An 18,645-nucleotide genomic window follows, 5' to 3' on the forward strand; every position below is an offset into this window, starting at 1 on the left:
GGATTAGGGGAAGAATGGGGATCAGGCCATGGGGAAGGGGCAGAATGGAGTGGGGCCATGGGTGGGGCCACAGGCGGAAGGGGCAGAATGGGGGAGGGGCTCCAGATTGTACCTTTATTTTACAGATTTCTGTACAATAAAGGTATTTTTTGAAAATTAGGTGCTGAATGACTTGGGCCACCTAAGTCCCATTTTCAAAAGTGACATAGGCACTTAGTACTAATAGACATTTTTGAAATTTTTACCCACTCTTTACACACACACACACAGCATTCCCAAAGTGGTATGTCATCACAAGGAAGGATCCTGTCTAAAAAGGCAGAATTCACCTAGGAAGTAATAAAGTACCAGACAAATAAGCAACGGCCAATACTGATCTGATGATGCCTTGTTGGCAGTACTTCCTAAAGTTATCTCATCCACCATGATGTGGCACAGCTATCTGGAAACAGCATGGGAATGCAAAATATCTGGATCTACTCACAATGTCTGGAAACTCCTGTTAACCTCTAGTTTAGAGATGGTGTGACATAATGAACTTTCTCCCCAAAGGAAAATGCGAAGTCAGAAGTCTTTTCTTGCTGAAACCTGGAAATGCAATATTTCTAGGCCTGTTTGTACTTTTTTTTTTAAACATTAAGAAGTTTGTTGTTTTATTTAGAAGCCAATGGATTTACAATTTCACTCAGTTTGGTTTAAAAAAACCTAATTCCCTTATCTGGAAAAAAAATCATGATTTTTCTATTTTTCTCACATATACAAAAGTAAATTAGAAGCTCTCAAACATTACCTACAATGCTTCCAATCAAAATCTTTAGACTGTGTGTTAAAATTAATGTGGAAAAAAAGATCATATAACAACCTGCAGGTCTACAAGAGAGACACACAAGAATTTTAAAAGAGGTAGCAGGGGAAATCTCAGAATCCCTGAAAATAATCTACAAAAAGATGTCTCTCAGAAGTATGTTACAACTGAAGAACAGACAAGTGTGGTCCTCTCTCTTTTCAGGAGTGTAGAAAAGAAGCAGAAAAGCTCCTTGCGGGTTACCTGGATGTCCAGTCCAGACAAAGTCTATCATTAGTTACCTTAGATAATATAGGATGATACGGTAAATATGATATCATTATTCTTGGTCCTTGGATCCACCATCTCAGAATGGAAGGTCAGCACCTAACCAAAACTAGTTATATCTAAAATCTTAACACACTACCAAAGAACAATGTACATGAAAGTATACTAAAAGATCTATCTAAAACTAATCTTGGATAAATCTAAAAGGCACTGAAGACAAGGATCTTACAAACCACTGAAGTTCCTGAAGTGTGTCAGCTAGACATGGTAGGTAGGAAGGAACTGAGGCAGCTGCAGCGCCTTGCATCCTTTTATAGCTTTGTTCTCAGAACATTCACAAACAGCGAAGGTAGGCAGGGATGGCGGAAGCTTCCTCACAGTGAGGGGGGAGGCCCATTGGCGCCCAAACCAGGGCCCCACCCCCTCATATTACCTCTTTCCCCTCCCCCCCCCCCGTCCCTTGCCCTTATAGCCAGTAAAAAGTGGGAGGGGCCATGGTCCCCTTGGCCCCCCATTCTGGCACACCTAGAGTGCACTTGCAGGTGCTGCTAGTTAAATTTCTACCATCTATGTTTTACCCAGCCTGTACATCCCATGAAGGTGAACATGCAGAGTCCATCTCGAAGAACTCTGGTTACATACATCTGGTTACTTTCACATCTATTTATGTGATATAATTAATGATAGATAATATAGAATATTATATGGGGTGCGTGTGTATATATTATATTTACAATATCATAATATTCTATATTATCTAAGATGGCAAAGTCTATCTTTAGCTTGGAGTAGGCGTGCGTGCATGCACACGCGCACACACACACACACACACACACAAATAAATAAATGATATGGAAGGAAGAGCCTGCAGTGCCAGGGGTTTTTCCAGAAAGAGGAATAGCACCATGGAACAGAATAAGAGGAAGCGGAGAAGGTTTTGGCAGCTCATTCCAACAAGCTTGGATAAAGCATCTTAACTTTTGGACACTACCAGTGTCCCGTAACTGGTTTTTATGCGCTGCAATATACCTCTCTCTTTTTATTCACTTAAATCTGACTTTTTTTTTATCATTCTGACAGGAACGATTATGAAATATACTGTACTTTGACAATTCTGGCATCAGAGAACAGTCTTCACTACCCTTTGCAGTATTTACAGACAGTATCCTATTGAGGGTAGGTGCAACTAAATATCTTACAAAACAGCAAACAATAAAACGGTGGTTATACCGAAAGCAAAGCTACATCTCATCTTGTCATAACCAGTTTGAAGCAATTCTGAATGGTAGATTCCTCTGGGTATTACTTAAACTTTCTTAATGAAATTCAGGTGTAATCCCTGAGGCTCTATAGCAAAGAGTACACTTAGATCAACTACAGAATATGGTATTTGCCAAAGGGGGATTAATTATGTTTATCTGTGTCTACTATGAATACCAACAAGTCTGCATTCACTATTTACTGCACATTTCAAGAATATGTGCTAACCAAAAAATTTAATATAAAAGGTAAAAGTTTTATATAACTCCTTTCATCTAAGAAAACCATTTCCTAATATATCTTCAAAGACTTGATTTTCTTTAGTTTTACTTCTATTCAGTAGAACACCAACATGGTCGCCCAATCCTCCCCCCAACTCTTCTGACATGCACGCAGCTTAAGGTTAAGATGATGTATAATAAACGTCAAGCAAAACCGCCATGACTAACTCCCTGAGATTTAAATTGAGGGTACTTTTGTGATGATATCCTACTGGGCCTAAAATAATCCAGGCCACACAGCAGAAATAGAAGACACTTTCAGTATTAACATGATGCAAAACTGAATTTTTGAGCAAACACTTGTCTGACTTTCAGCTAAACAGGTTAGCTTGCCATTCTATGTGAATATATACAACTCACAAAACACCTTTTTTCACAATGGTAAGCTTTAAGGGCCCTATCAGCACAAAGGAGTCATTAAGCAATAGCTGTGTAATGCTAATTTTGCTTCATATGTTTGTCGAAACAGGACCCAGTGCCTCCTCCCAGCAACAATTAGATATGGCAAAAAACTTCATGGAAGTGACATCAGAAGATACAGTACATGACAATCTTATTAATACTTACAGGATTTCCCCTGACATCCCAGGGTTTTTTCCTGAATGACGTGAGGTCAACCAAGCATAAAGAAATTTAAAACTAGCCACATGATGCAACTCTGGCATCTCCCAGAGTTTAGGAGAAAATAATGAACAATCAACCTATAGGTTTCAGAGTAACAGCCGTGTTAGTCTGTATTCGCAAAAAGAAAAGGAGTACTTGTGGCACCTTAGAGACTACCCAATTTATTTGAGCATAAGCTTTCGTGAGCTACAGCTCACTTCATCAGACTCCCTCCAGTCCTGCCATTTCCCCCAATAAGACTTTTACTTTCCCCCCCATCTTCAGCCTTTGCACGGATGATACTCCAACTCTAATATTTAGGGTCTTGAGTAGTCTGTGCAGCCTAAGAGGTTGGGACAAGGATATAATTCTATTCTATCTTGGTTCTTACACTGTCCTCATCACAGTATTATCATGCACAGTGTGGGGAGAGTGGTCAGTTTGGATGAGCTATTGCCAGCAGGAGAGTGAGTTTGTGTGTGTGTGGTGGGGGGGGGAGGGGGGGGGAGAAAACCTGGATTTGTGCTGGAAATGGCCCACCTTGATTATCATGCTCATTGTAGGGAGAGTGGTCACTTCGGATGAGCTATTACCAGCAGGAGAGTGAGTTTGTGTGTGTATGGGGGTGGGGGAGTGAGAAAACCTGGATTTGTGCTGGAAATGGCCCACTTTGATTTTCATGCAGGTTGTAAGGAGAGTGGTCACTTTGGATAGGCTATTACCAGCAGGAGAGTGAGTTTGTGTGTGTGGTTTTTGGAGGGGGGTGAGGGGGTGAGAGAACCTGGATTTCTGCAGGAAATGGCCCACCTTGATTATCATACACATTGTGAAGACAGTTTGGATGGGCTATTACCAACAAGAGAGTGAGTTTGTCTGTGGGGGGGCGGAGGGTGAGAAAACCTGGATTTGTGCTGGAAATGGCCCAACTTGATGATCACTTTAGATAAGCTATTACCAGCAGGAGAGTGGGGTGGGAGGAGGTATTGTTTCATGATGTCTGTGTATATAATGTCTTCTGCAATTTCCACAGTATGCATCCGATGAAGTGAGCTGTAGCTCACGAAAGCTCATGCTCAAATAAATTGGTTAGTCTCTAAGGTGCCACAAGTCCTCCTTTTCTTTTTGAGTATTATCATGAGTGTTTTCAGGTAGCACATTAAATGACATGATTAACAGCTGTCATGTTTGGGTTGTTTTCTCTCCCCTCCATTGCACACAATTTTCTCCCTGAGGAGAAAGAGAATTGTGTGCACAGTGGTGTTCTCTTTTGATAGGTTTTTGATTTTATTTTTAATATGTATACAGTTTATGTACAGTTAGATGTACAGTTTAGGACTAGCATACAGAATAGCAATGCTTCTTGTCTCCTTGAGAGGCAACACACCTCCCAGCAGCTTAGGTTTCCAGTTTGTTTAGTTACAGCCTCACAACCCATCTCCCCAAAAGGCTGGACTGTGGTGCAGCCAGTCTCCACAGCATTCCATAGTTTATGGGGCTCTGAAGGTTGTGGTTATTTTCTGCAGGAAAGAGAGCCTGTGTGAGCAAGAAAAACTACAAGATTTATGTCAGGCACTCTGGGAAAATAACTAACATTTAAAATTCTATATAACTATTGACTTTAGAAGCATCAAAATGAAATTCTCATTCTCATTGCATTATTATATCTTTGCTATACGTTTTAGAGAAAACGCCCTCACAAACAGCTGATAGTGCACTTTAGGATATCTGAAAGCTTATATTTGAAATATTACAATTTGCAAGTAAAATATACTTGTTCTCTAAAGAGAACATTGTCAAGGGGCTGATAAAAAATACACATGAAACATCTTAAAGAATCCATTCATGCATAAGTTTTTGTATTGAAACTATGGTTAGAAAACAGATGCATCATCTTTAATCACGTTTTACAGCAATCTACAGCTTTTTGGAGTTTTATAAATCAACCTATTGTTTTGCTAAACTGGAACTGTAAAGCCAAAACAACAAGCATTCAAACCTAACTACCCTGTATTCCACATACTGCAAGCCAAAAAAAGACTTAATGCTATAAATCAATAATACAGTATGTTGACAATTTTTGTCAGTCTCAGCATGGATTACACATTCCTAGATTTACTTATGCAGTGACAGAATTAATTGGTGTGCTTAGATATCATTCGAGAGACAAGGTGGATGAGGTAATATCTTTTATTGGACCAACTTCTATTGGTGAGAGAGGAAAGCTTTTGAAAGCTTATCTCTCTCACCAACAGAAGTTGGTGCAATAAGAGATATTACCTCACCCACCTTGTCTCTCGAATATCCTGGAACCAACAGTTACAGCTACAATACATAGATATTATTCATCAACTTAAAATGTTTAAGGACAATAAAGACAACAAGATTATAATACACTGAAGTTCCTTGTCTGATTGCAAATTCAGCCACACGTGAAGAGTAGTCCTCTTAAAAGCAAAGGGACAGGTAAGAATAAATATTTCAATATGCTTTTTTCTAGGTATATAATCATCTTATGTATGACATTAACGTGCAAATTTAAAAAACTAGGTCAAAAAACAAGTGGAAGTAACAAGGTACATCCCAACATTTACCATCGTACAGAAGTTCAAATCTGAACATGTCCCATTACATAGACTAGAATTTTGTTCATGTAGAAGGCGGCTGATGAAAGTGACAATCCTGATATGTCAACACTTGAAAGTTAATTGTGCTAACAATAACTTTTATGTAGAATAAATTCAGAATAGTCTAGTACTTTGGGAAAGAAGCATCATAGTACAATTCTGGTTCTTGTTCTGAACTAGTCAGGTACAACACTCCTCAGCACCTCACAGTACAGACAGCCGAGGGCAAGCAGAACGGAAGGACTATCACACAGTAGCATCCTACCACACATGCATCTCTCTCTGTCATACAGATGAATAAACAAACTGCATTTTGTAAACAGCTGTATTTTCTCAGCTCCTGTGTTAATTCTAAAGCCAAACTGCCAGGTTCTAGAAGTAGTGACTTACACAGATCAAACACAAAGTCCTGTTCAGTGTTTACCCAGACTGGAACAGGAACTGCAAGGGTGAGTGAAAGGGCAACATTCTGATCTGCTTTACCACCATAACTGTAGGAAGAGGCACCGGTTAATTATGATTTAAGATTAATTAGGTAGTCAGGTGAAAAGAAGGGAGGAGATCTATATTCTTTTCAAATGGAAGCCAGAACTAGTTCGGTTAATTTCTGAACATTTGTTTGAATGTCAAATTGTCCACATTATTTGTTTTAAATGGTTAAGTCCCTCCAGACGTTACAAATCAAATGGTCAGTTGGATGTTGAAATACTATTGCTTTGCATTTTAAAGTATGTACAAAAGGAACTTCTTGTAATCCAGTTGCTGTACCTAATGTGTCCTAATTTTGCAGTTACTATCTCCTACAACTACAGTATGTCTCAACTTCCTGTAGAAAAATGGATGGACATATTTCAAAACTGAAAGTAGTAGACAAGGGGAGTATTCCACGCTATCTAAACAGAACAGCCAGTAAAAGTGATTGCACAACAATGTAAACAGTTAGATCCAAACCCTGCCAGTTTTCATTGGATGACCTTCACACTGCTAAAACTGACTAGCAAAGGAAGAAAAATTGTATATGAACCCTTTTTCTTTGCCCCTTTATTATTTATACAGCAGTCCTGGACAGTTTTAAAGAAGTTTTAAGGTATCTTTTTGTTTGCTTTCCCTTGCTTGTATAACTTAGAAGTATTAGGAATATTAAAACTTATCTTTTCTCTTCTTTGGAGGACTACAGCATTAGAGTGGGAACTTCCTCACAAGTGATGAGATGGGCCTTGTATTTTCACAAAGAGCTTTTTCTGTTCAGTACGTAAAGAGTTAAATACGTGTACAAGAACCATGAAAAAGAAAACAATTTAACTAGCAATCCTTTTAATTGTTAAGTGTCAAAGCAACTGGTTTCCTTGCAATGTCAATCCCACTAGTTCTCCAGGCTTCCAAAGATACTTTTATTTAAAAACAAGACCAGACACACAGGCAGGAAAAATACACTTTTGAAACAAACACTTTCATCCCATCTTTAAACATAATAAAGCAGCAAAAAAGACACTCTCTCTGCAGGGACACCTTTAAAGACAAGTATCCTATTCAGTCTATCAGTCTAAAAATAATGTTCAGCAAGTACATCACAAACCTCTTTTCCATAATTTATTTCTTTTCCTCATCCTTAAAACGGGCTATGTCTAAATCTTGCCACTTCTTCCGTAATACTTCCAATATCTGACTTCTTCTCTGGTCCCACAGAGTCACTCTTGTCCATGACATTTTTTCTCATTTGGTCAATTCCTCTGGGACCATCCCAACACTCACCCAGCCCCTAACAGATCCATTCAAAAAACTGTAGCTAAAATCATTTTCCCAACCCATTCTGACCACATAAGCCCGCTTAGTTGATCTACCTCCCGGACACTCACATAACATCCAGGTTCTTGTCATTATCTCTGAGGCTTTACACAACCCTAGCACCTTCCTACTCTCTGTTCGTGTCTCATTGTGTCCTCTACCATCCCCTTTGCCCCAAAGATGCTAGCTTTCAACTTTCATTTATTTTACAAAAAGTTATAATTTAATTTAAAAATATATAACTTCAGTAAGATTTAGATTTTTTTTTTACTTGTTTATCTGTAGTTTTTCTCAGGAGTAAGATGAGGAAAAGTAGTGGTACATTACACATGCGCCATCAACCACAATCCCAAAAGATCATAGCTGGATATTTCTGTGAAATGACTAACGAAATGTTGGCATATAAATTGTCAGCACTTTTTTTCCAGGATTAATATTATATTGAGATGACCAGAGGTGGCTGACACTTCTTTTAATGCTGTTGTTTCTCTGCATAGTCACAAAGGCCCCATTATACAATCTACAGTGAAGAGTGGGGTTATAATACTGTAGGGCCCTAGCCATGCTATTACACATTGTCTTTCATATATAAACACAAAACAATGTTATAGTCATTTTGTAGAATCAAGTGAAAAACCTGTAAAGACCAGCAAAGATCAAAGCTGAAATAGTTAAAAAGCTGGAAGGGCTTTGGTACAGTTCTAGAACATCTATTACAACATGGTAACCCAACACAATAAATTTTGTAAAATAGACTGACCCTTAGATACACTGCATTGGTTTACATCTAAAAGGTTCTCTTTGCTACCAGAATGGCGAAAAACTATTGACTTTTCTTAAAAGTAAAGCTTATTTCTCAAAAACTGAGATGGGGTTTCTTAAAGTAGTGCTGGTATGTCATATTATAAGTTATTCTTATTATCAATTAAGCTCTGATCATGTGCTTGAGAATAAAAGAAAACATACTGCCTTCCCTGGGGATCTTGCAAACTAGGAGCATACCCTGCACACACATAGGAGTTGATTTGTTCATAGTCCTATTGACTTTAGGACTACTCACATACAAAAAATTACCCAGATGTTTAAATATTTACAGGATCAGACCCTACACCTGGACTATGTTCTAGCTCACTCCAAACCCTGGTTTTTAAAGTGCCACTTCCCCTTTCAATCCTTAGTTTTCATGCTGCTGGCTTTCTTGAAGTGTGTAAGACTTGCCATTTTGTGTTTAAGACCAGAAAAATTACACTTGGTGTCTTTCTATAACATATACACCAATATTTACATCTACACATCTGAATAAGTGAAATGGAGAATTCTGCAGGAATTCAGTCTTTAGCTTCATATTAAGAAGAAAATATTTTACTCTGTCATGAAATCAGATAGGCTGTTCTCTTTCTGCTTAGTGAAATACAGTGATCACTACTCCTTTTCTTTTTGTAAATTCCCAAAGCAACAGATGAATACGTTCAGCATGATTTAAAATGACTCCACCCTCATAATTATGCCAACTGAAAAATATTTTTAAATTATCTGTAAAATGAGAAAAAACTTGTGTAAGCTGTGATATTTCCACATTAGATTTCACTATAATTATATTGTATTTGAATGGTATTATTCATTACTTCTTTCTAGTTTTATAACATACTAAAGATTGTTTTCTACTGACATTTAAATGATATCCTGATTGCAGTAAATACACTTGAAAATAGTAACTGAGATGCTATCTCAGCGACTCTCTTGATGTTCTAATGTGGCATCTCAACAAATAAAATAGACAGCTAGTGGAACATGTTAATATACATTTACACCATGACATCAACATTTGTGGCAAAACATATTCCTTGTTTGGATGCCACTAACAATTTAAGATGAGTTTTAGATCTAGGACTGTTGATAGATGTGGCACCTGGCTATCCAACAGCTTGTCCTAAATACATAGCATTACATCAAGTACCTATTTATCTACCAGTTACAAAACCTGTCTGCCATCTCTCTCCCGCTTTCCTTTTTTAGCGGACTTGAAAGTGACTCAGTGACATTTTGATAGCTTCTAATAAGAGATGTATAATAAATTCTCTGCATCGGATTAATCTTTGCTGGTCACTAAAATTGGAAGCCAGAATTTTGTAACCAACAGTTACATGCAAAATGCTGTTTTTGTTCAAATTATAGCACATGATGGTGAAAGTACTTCTCTCTAAAGAAACCACTGTATACCCTGCTTCATGCTATCTGGAGAGATACTATCTATTGTGGCAGGTGGGTCCTGTGCTTTTCCTTGGTGCGGTGGGTAAGGGTGCCGCCCCTGCCCCTTTTCTTGGGCTCCGCAAGTGCCGTGGAGGAGGAGAGAAGCAGAGCGGGGAAGAGACCCAGGTTTGCCCCCCCTACTCCAGTCCCAGCCCCTTCGGCTTCAGACTTCTTACCCTCTTTCCCCCGGGCAGGGTTTCTCTTGGTCCTCTGTGCAGGGGAAGTCCCTCTGCTCTGCTTGCGCAGGGTCTGCCCTTCCCTTGGTACTCCAATCCTCTGGTCAGCACCAGTACACCTCCAAACTACAAAGTCAACTCTCCTTCCCTTCTCCTGTCTGACTGAAGCAGGGGTTTTAATAGGTTTTGGGCAGGGCCTTAATTGGCTCCAGGTGCTGTACTTAACCTGTAGTAACCTCTCCTTAGTCTACAGGGAATAAGGCTCTGATCATCCTGGGGCTTATATATCTCCCATCTATCAATCACTCTCCTTCCAGTGGCTCCCCTGACACCTTCGAGGAGCAGTGGGCATGATCCAGGGTTTTCAGCTAGGTATCCCCTTCAGGAGTTCAGGTCTGTTGATGTCTGGGTATATCACAAATGTCTGTTGATGTCTGGCATATATCACATTGGTAGATGTGCAGGTGAACGAGCCTCTACTAGTGTGGCTGATGTGATTAGGCCCTATGATGGTGTCCCCTGAATAGATATGTGGACACAGTTGGTAACGGGCTTTGTTGCAAGGATAGGTTCCTGGGTTAGTGTTTTTGTTGTGTGGCGGTGAGTACGTGCTTCAGGTTGGGGGGCTGTCTAATCCAGGAACCTCATCCTTGCAACAAAGCCCGTTGCCAACTGTGTCCACATATCTATTCAGTGGACACCATCATAGGGCCTAATCACATCAGCCACACCATCAGAGGCTCATTCACCTGCACATCTACCAATGTGATATATGCCACCATTTGCCAGCAATGCCCCTCTGCCATGTACATTGGCCAAACCAGACAGTCTCTACGTAAAAGAATAAATGGACACAAATCAGATGTCAAGAATTATAACATTCAAAAACCAGTCAGAGAACACTTCAATCTCTCTGGTCACTCGATTACAGACCTAAAAGTCGCAATTCTTCAACAAAAAAACTTCAGAAACAGACTCCAACAAGAGACTGCTGAATTGGAAATAATTTGCAAACTGTACACCATTACATTAGGCTTGAATAAAGACTGGGAGTGGATGTGTCATTAAACAAAGTAAAACTATTTCCCCATGTTTATTCACCCCCCCCCCCCCCCCACTGTTCCTCAGACGTTCTTGTCAACTGCTGGAAATGGCCCACCTTGATTATCACTATGAAAGGTTTTTTCTCTCCTGCCGGTAATAGCTCACCTTACCTGATCATTCTCATTACAGTGTGTATAGTAACACCCATTGTTACATGTTCTCTGTGTATATAAAATCTCCCCACTGTATTTTCCACTGCATGCATCCGATGAAGTGAGCTGTAGCTCACGAAAGCTTATGCTCAAACAAATTTGTTAGTCTCTAAGATGCCACAAGTCCTCCTTTTCTTTTTGCGGATACAGACTAAGACGGCTGCTACTCTGAAACCTGTATCTTTACTATTTCTTTCTGGTGTCTTACAACCTGCCCTGGTAATATAGTATGCTGGATTAACTGGATAACAACATTCACAAATTACAGGCAGAGAAGTATTTATGTTGAAGCTAGGAGTACTGTCCACTAAACTAGTTAAATAAATAGCACATGGCATATATTTTAATCATTGCATATTTCCTCTAGTCTTCACAATAAAGGAGAAACAAGTACTACTTTTAAACCAGGCTTACTTAAGGCAGGAAGAATGGCCAATGGTTAGAGACTTCAGTCTTGGAAACCCAGATTGAATTCCCTGCTCTTCCACAGACTTCCTGAGAGACTTTGGACAAGTCAGAGAATCTCTGTACTGCAGTTCCCTATCTACAAAATGGGGATAGTCATTCTTCCCTACCTCAGAGGGGTGCTGCGAGGCACCAGACACTATGGCATTGGTTCTCAACCTAATCGCTGTTGTGGGCCATACACACAGCTCTCTGTGTACACACACACACACACACACACCCCTTGCATGGCCCTGAAGATGTCAACGGCTGCAGCTGTGTGCTGACTGGGCCGCAGACAGCCCGCAGGTTGAGAACCACTGCACTATGGCAATGAGTGCCATATGAGTGGGACAAGATAAAATGTACAAAGATCTAATTTTCCACTTTCCTAATATTCTGGGTCTGCTTTTGTGAACTACCCGGTATAGTAAGTGCTATATAATTACTGCTTATAATTATATGTATAAGCACTCAAATCAAAGGCATCTACAATTACTATCACTTTCTGGTTAGAGAGATATTTGGCCAAATTAAGTTAGAAAATGAAGACTTATTGTCCTCAGTGATGTCAGTGTCCATGAGGACAATGGCTCCTCCCACTCAAATTGTGATCCCATGTCAGTCATGACAACCACCGTTTGTCCCAGGTTACTTTTTGTCCTAGGAATGCAGTAGACTTTGGTTTTGGATACAAATTGGTGACTGTTGAAATTGGTGGCAGGCTAAATTACACCTTTTGTAATGGTCAGATCATTACCTTCTGAAATTTGAAGTTAGGTTTCATCTTTCCTCCTGTTAAATTGAAAAAAACATCCTGTAAAAAAGGCATCTTTTAAAATGTGGAAGTTAAATCCTAGTGAGGAAAACAGAAAAGAGCATAAACTCCTGGCAAATGAAGTGTAAAAATGCAATTAGGAATGCCAAAAAAAGAATTTGAAGAACAGCTAGCCAAAGACTCAAAAAGTAATAGCAAAAAAATTTAAGTACATCAGAAACCTTCTAAATAACCAGTAAGGTCACTAGACGATCGAGATGCTAAAGGAGCACTCATGGACAATAAGGCCATTGCGGAGAAACTATATTAATTCTTTGCATTGCTCTTCATGGCTGAAGATGTATGGGAGATTCCCAAACCTGAGGCATTCTTTTTAGGTGACAAATCTGAAGAACTGTCACAGATTGAGGTATCATTAGAGGAGTTTTGGAACAAACTGATAAACTAAACAGTAATAAGTCACCAGGACCAGATGGTATTCACCCAAGAGTTCTGGAGGAACTCAGATGTGAAATTGCAGAACTGTAACCTATCACTTAAATCAGCTTCTGTACCAAATGACTGGAGGATAGCTAATGTGATGCCAATTTTAAAAAAAGGCTCCCAGAGGTGATCCCGGCAATTACAGACTGGTAAGCCTGACTGCAGTACCAGGCAAACTGGTTGAAACTATAGTAAAGATCAAAATTGTCAGACACGTAGATGAACATAATTTGTTGGGAAAGAGTCAACATGGTTTTTGTAAAGGGAAATAAATCATGCCTTACTAAACTACTAGAATTCTTTGAGGGGGTCAACAAGCATGTGGACAAGGGGGAATCCAGTGGATATCTTGGAATTTCCAAAAAGATATACTGGAATTTTCAAAAAGATATATTGGAATTGGAAAAGGTTAGAAAAAGCCTACAAAAATGAGTAGGGATATGGAATGGCTGCCATATGAGGAGAGATTAAAAAGACCATCTCTTTCCAAGCTGAAAAGTCCCAACTAAGGGGGGATATGACTGAGGTCTATAAAATCATGACTGGTATGGAGAAAGTAAACAAGGAAGTGTTATTTACTCCTTCTCATAACACAAGCACTAGGGGTCACCAAATGAAATTAATAGGCAGCAGGTTTAAAACAAACAAAAGGAAGCATTTCTTCACACAACTCACAGTCAACCTGTGGAACTCTTCGCCAGAGAATGTTGTGAAGGTCAAGACAATAACAGGGTTCAAAAAAGAACTAGATAAATTCATGGAAGATAGGTCCATCAATGGCTATTAGCCAGGATGGGCAGGGATAGTGTTCCTAGCCTTCTCATTACCTGTTCTGTTCATTCCCTCTAGGGCACCTGGCACTGGCAAGGGTTGGAAGACAGGATACTGGGCAAGATGGGCATTTGGTCTGACCCAATATAGCCGTTCTTATTTTCATGAGAGACTGTATGACCCAATCTGGTTTCAGTGGTGCCACTGGTGGGCCACTCGTTTCATGATTTTGTAACAAATTCTGATTATGTTCCTTGACCATTGATAAAATGGCACTGAAGTGTCAGCTTCTTATATGCTGGTTACAGTGTTTTACAAGTTACCAGTAACCTATGAAATGTACCAGACATGAATGGAAACTGTGCTCAGTCAGATAATTGTGGTTTAATGAGTTTTAGAGTCCAAGCCATAAATGAGGGTGTGAATAAAGCATTCTTCTCCTTCCATCACTGCATCTACACTGTCCTGTCCAGCAGTTTTGTTCCAGGTGACTGACATGTAAATTCTGTCTGCCTCCACTCACAAAAGGAAGACAGATTTTTCTCCCTTTGATTAGTTTTCCACTTCACCAATAGGATCTTTCAGTTTAGATCCATTTAGCTGCGTTCCTGGTGCCTAACCAGGTCAGTATGGAGCATGTGCATACATCTTTGCATCAGTCTGGGACAGCATTGCTCACACAAGTCCTGTAGTTTCTGGGGGAGTTTTGTCCAGAGACCTACAAGCTGGACAAACTGTGGAAGTCAAGCAGAGACATAATGGACCCTGTTAATGTCTCCCTAAAATATACCAGAACCTTGTTCAAAAGCGACTATCTTCTCTTTTGGGGGAAGGTGATTTGAGAAGGCTGTGGCCAAGATGACAAGAGGTCTCATTTGAAGACCTGTCACTGGGTGACTGGGCTCTAAGAGTGAGCAGGGTGCATTGCTCATGTGACTGAATAGCTGCTACCTCAGGAGAGCTGCTGCCGAGCTGCTGAAAAGGCATAAGAAGGATGCAACTAAGGAAGCTGCTAGAGGAACGGCATGAGAGTCCAGCAAACACAGGCCCAAGAAGGGGGCCTGTGCAACCCCCTGACCTCAAGAGGAGAAAATCAGCAGGGCCTGGGTGATAGCAGTGACAAGCAGAGAGGCTTGGAGCCAGACATATCTCAGAGAGGAGGAGCTCTGCCCAGTGGGAGACTGGGCAGAAGATCCTTTGTGCTGATTTTACTTTGGGTTAATTTTATGTAATAACCCAGTCCCCATTTAGGTTTTGTTATTGGGTATAGGTCTTTGTGGATTATTCCAGGTAACCTGTGAAGAGGAAATTGAGGCAGAGTGTGACAGAGCCAAGCTGGGCCAGCAGGTGGCACTAGAGGAAAGGCACACCCTTTGACAAGCCCACAGACTTTCTAGAATCCTCGTTTAATTTGAATAGGGTAGTGACACTGCAAGAGGAGTGCAATTTGCCTCACACTGGTGGTTTTGGTTTCCTTTTTTCTTTTTTAAAATCACGTTGTATTACATTATTTGTGTGTATCCTGCACATTTTGTAAGAGTGCATTCAACTAAATAGGGAGTCAAAGGCAAGGATATATTTTGCCCTTCCTCTTGCACCTTTGTTAATTGAGATTAGTTTATACGTTAATATAACAAATATTGTATTGCAGCAGATAGTATACAGTTAAAATTTTTATTTGGAGTCAGTGGGCTATGTAAGTGATTTTTGAATAAATGGAGACTAATTCAAAAAAGAGTACATTACAGAGTTTGTACTATAATTCACAGAACTTATCTATCAAAAAATAGAATTTTTCTCCTCCTTTCGTAACTAGAAATTTGAACTACATGCCTGTTGCTACAAAGGAAATATGGTAAAATAATATTATGACAACAGGAGAGAAGTTTTCAATTTGTGGAGGCTTTTTGTTTTGTTCTTTTAAACATTGGAGCTAGATTCTTCATAGACTAATACTTAACCCCTATTATTACAGCAACACTTGCCAGTTAGCACAGAGCACACTTGATCAACCTTTGATTTCCTTTTATTGAACTTAGCCAACAAAATATTCTGTTCAAGTAACATATGCCTTGAAGAATCAAGTGCCAAAGGAGGGGGGAAATAAATATGCAAGACAGTGCATAAGTCAATTAACCTTGCCTTTTAGAAAATCTGTCCTCATTATCAGCAATGAGGATATTACCTGGCAATATAAATGTCAGAAAAATATTTACAGTTTAGTCAGGCTAAATTTAGTTTTTTCTAAACACTTACATCCTTTCATTGTTTTTTAACCCATGAGCTAAGTAAACCATAATTCACTAACACTTCATTTTACTTTTTAGTAGACCAATTAAATATAACATATGAAGCCCTCCACGTCATTTTTAATTCTATTTCTAACTTCACTCAATATATTAGTCCTAACATTTTCTTCCTATTGATTAGGAATGGGAAGATTCGATTTGACTAGCAATAGCTTAGTCTAGCATGGTGTCATGCAGAGCTTGGAGTTTGCTTTCAGCTATGAAGAATGATCCCAGAGCAAAAAAGGCAGCTCGATTGAGGAGCAAAGACCAGTAATAGCAACTTGACACCAATTTATCCAGGAACAAAGGAAACCAGAGATGCCTGTCCACATGACCAAAGTTAGATATATGTAAGAGAGTCATATTAGGTCTTCTACTTCATCTTGCTACTGCAGGATTACTCCCTATGGTACATTTTCTAGTGATTTACCCACTCTAGTTTTAAAAGTCTTACATCCTGAGGCTTCCACTATTTCCCTTGGGAGATGCCTACAGTTTAAGAGCTGCCCTTCACCTCTACACCCTCCATGGGCAGGTAATTTTCTTCCCATGTTGGTTTACACTCCCTTCTTCATCTAGATGGATTTCAACTATGTGACAACAAAGAAATCAAACACCGAAATAGCAGAGGCTACATATCCTCTGCATGACTAATTTCTTCTGCCTTAAGGCAATGTCTAGCACTGAAATCATAGCCTGTTTACTTCTGATACTACATTACACCAAAGATTTAACTCTTGCTTATATAAATCTACACAAACACAAGCCTATTTACATGGTTTTGTTTAGAGTTTGGATTCAAATAGCGTCATTACCTTTTTCAGCCAAGCCAGTCACACAGCTTGAGCAGAACTCTAGTTTTCCTTTGAAACACAGGTGGGTTTATAGCTAAATTTTTCTGTTTTCCTATAAATTACTACAATGAGAAACCAAGCAGCCTATGTATACCCATCCTCTTGATTTAGAAATTACTTAGAATAGTCTTAAATTTTATATTTAGAAAAGCTACTATATTTTACTAAACTTTAAAGTTAGTTTATATCATTTATAATCTACAGCCAAATCTCATTAAAATGTCCCCTTCCCCATGCTAATTAGAAAGGATACACTCACGTATCTTGGAAATCAGAATGCATACTGTGGAATATCTGGATTAGGAGGCTTGCTTGGATAAACACATGAGAATTGATAGGGTAAAAATCTGAACTTCAATAAGGCCAGAATCATTGCAAGTGCAAGCAGAGAAGAAACTAGGGTGAACATTTAAAATGTATATATGTTTGTTGCCTTCCCCAGGTATTAGCAAACAGAAGGCTAAGGAGGGAAAGGAAACAGCAGTACACCCATAGCCCTGTTGTTGGTGAGAAGATTAACAGTATTTGCAGCCAGGCGTAGTTCAGCACACATGAAGTGGTGCATTTGCACAGACACTAGCTTTTCTCTCTCTGTAGCACCAGCAAGTCAAGTTCACTTGCATGAGGCTCTCTGCTACAAAGCCTTGGACAGCACCTGATTGCTCTTTGTAAATGCTTACTGCTACTACCGGTCCGAAGTATTTTAAATTATTGTTGAAACAAAAAATGGCTCTTTTACAAACCATTCCTCTTGATCTGGGGAGTTAGAAAAAAATTCAAAACTAAACCAGCAACAGGGAGCTGAGCTAGAGCTAAAAAAAGGAGTAGCCAATAGCTTCTACCACATTAACTGGCTGACTGCGGTACTGAGTGAAGTTATCCCAGTGCAGTAACCATGAATAGTTGGGGTTTTTTTTTTTTAGAAAAAAGCCTACTTTAGGCTATGTCTACACTGCGCACCTTACAACAGCACGGCTATGCTGCTGCAGCCACGCCACTGTAAGGTGCACAGTGTAGCCGTTCTTTGTCACCAGGAGAGAGCTCTCCCGGCGACAAAATAAAACCACCTCCAACGAGGGGCGGTACCCTTCATCCTCGGGAGCGTGGCTCCTGCGACAAAGTGCTGTCTACACTGGCGCTTTTCATTGTTAAAAATTTTGTTGTTCGGGGGGGGGGGGGGTGTTTTTTCACACCCTGGAGTGACAAAAGTTTTAACAACGAAAGTGCCAGTGTATACAAAGCCTTAATCAAAGCCTGCTAGGACAGGAGCAAACTGCTTCCTCTCTCAGCTAGTGCCCAGAACTAAGAAAGCAAGGAAGAGATCCAAAATAGCTGGATCACAAATGCACATTATTCTTTCCCCTACCTTTTTTATACTAAATCTGTCTGCACTGCACTATATATTCCCTTACTTGCTTATGCTTCTATTTTATCCAGATCAATTTTGAATGGTATTTCCCTCCACCTTCATGCACATTGCCTCCCATTATTACTGGTAAAATTTATTCTGCATGTCAGATGGTCAGTTTTAAGACTGAATCTATCTTCCATAAATATAAAACGAATGATTGACTTCTGCATAATAAGGTCATTTTTGATTAAATACACACTTGGCTTTTATAGCTTACCATCTCCAATTCTTAAGTGAAAAAGAAAGGTGACCAAACAAACACATGCTTTTAATTATTCCAAAAGATCAAGAATTTTAACCCTATTC

At 39.5% G+C, this 18,645-nt stretch overlaps 1 protein-coding gene and 1 long non-coding RNA gene across 6 annotated transcripts in view; one reads left to right on the forward strand and one right to left on the reverse strand.

Moving 5' to 3' along the window:
- ARL15 (ADP ribosylation factor like GTPase 15) overlaps nt 1–18,645 on the reverse strand; it is a 334,164-nt gene that overhangs the window by 109,956 nt on the left and 205,563 nt on the right. The gene's annotated exons all lie outside the window — the stretch shown is intronic.
- On the forward strand, nt 6,843–18,069 carry LOC122465994. Its single transcript, XR_006291171.1, has 3 exons — nt 6,843–6,927; nt 16,214–16,950; nt 17,371–18,069. It is a non-coding gene; the product is annotated as an uncharacterized LOC122465994 (long non-coding RNA).

The sequence above is a fragment of the Chelonia mydas genome, chromosome 5, assembly GCF_015237465.2.
Source record: "Chelonia mydas isolate rCheMyd1 chromosome 5, rCheMyd1.pri.v2, whole genome shotgun sequence".
Lineage (NCBI taxonomy): Eukaryota > Metazoa > Chordata > Testudines > Cheloniidae > Chelonia > Chelonia mydas.